Source organism: Thrips palmi, unplaced genomic scaffold (assembly GCF_012932325.1).
Source record: "Thrips palmi isolate BJ-2018 unplaced genomic scaffold, TpBJ-2018v1 HiC_scaffold_17, whole genome shotgun sequence".
NCBI classification, from domain to species: Eukaryota; Metazoa; Arthropoda; class Insecta; order Thysanoptera; family Thripidae; genus Thrips; species Thrips palmi.
Window position 1 is genome coordinate 2,099,713 of NW_023144626.1, and position 1,218 is coordinate 2,100,930.

The 1,218-nt window shown below is 55.2% G+C and overlaps 1 non-coding gene across 1 annotated transcript; it reads right to left on the reverse strand.

Moving 5' to 3' along the window:
• Positions 1 to 621: 621 nt before the first annotated feature.
• On the reverse strand, positions 622 to 693 carry Trnac-gca. Its single transcript has one exon. It is a non-coding gene; the product is annotated as a tRNA-Cys (tRNA).
• Positions 694 to 1,218: the final 525 nt, after the last annotated feature.

Consider the following 1,218-nt stretch of genomic DNA (forward strand, 5'->3'; position numbering starts at 1 on the left):
ACCTGCAGCAAGCAGTGCGCTCAGTACTCCCAACGAGTGCGAGAGAGACAGAGCGACGAAAGCGTTCGGAATGGGTCTGCTGGTGAACGCCCCCTACGACGCCCTTGGCTGCACCTCGGGCTGCCCTTGGCTCGAAGGCCTCGGTGGTCTTGGATAGACGCTGTACGCCAGAATGACCCTTCGGCACTGTGGTTTGTCCCGGATTCACACTCTAAATGTCTTCCGATGAACGAATTTTATGGATAATCTTCGCCACTACGGTGAATGAATAATGTCGCCACAAGACTTTCAGAGGGCGTTGCGTTGAATCGCTGCCGCAGAAAAAAACAGGAAAAAAAACGGCCGTTGACGCGCCGTCAGCGCCTAGAAACAGTTTGGCGAGATGTAGGGCCCCGATTTCCCGATTTCCTGCCGCCATGACGACGCGATGACGTCACCGATAGATGACCGGCAGCTCGGCGCTGCTATTCCGAGGGGCCCACACTGCAAGTTCTGCGGCTTCCTTGTGTCGCCTGCATGCACGGACCCAGTGCACTTCGGGCTAATCATGTGCTCAGCTCTCATGCCACCAAATTACGACTCGAATCAAACGCTGGTAGAAACCATCACAAAAAGAAGGACAGGGGACACCCGGGTTTGAACCGGGGACCTCTCGATCTGCAGTCGAATGCTCTACCACTGAGCTATATCCCCATATGTGTGACTGGTGGGCGCCGGGGAGTCCAACACTTTCGCGTCGCGTCGCGAGGCGGGCCGCCGCGCTATATCAGCAACGCGGGACGGCGCGGCGCTCGTCCGACTCGGAACAGCGCTCTGTCTCTCTCACACTGTAGGCGACGGGCCATGAGTGCCAAAGAGCCAGAGCGGCGCAAGGCTTGTTTGGAGTCGGTGCACCGACCTGCTCGCAGTGTGGCGGCTTGTGAAATGTCTTTGCAGAGCGAAATGTGTGTGAATGCAGTGCTGTGGTGACCTTGGAGAACGGCAACTCGACCGTTTGACGTGGGAGTGAAAACAACCTCATATGCTAACAAAAATTGATTATTTATTCTAGTGATATAAATAGTAACAATGAGCTGGCGTGGTGTGGCGCAAGGCCCCGGACCACGCCGGCAAAACAAATGGGAAGCATTCAACGCTTCATACTCTTTACGACTCGGCCGAGTCAATAAAATAATTGCGATTGTTGTACAAATAAATAGCGACCGCGTGCCCGCGCAC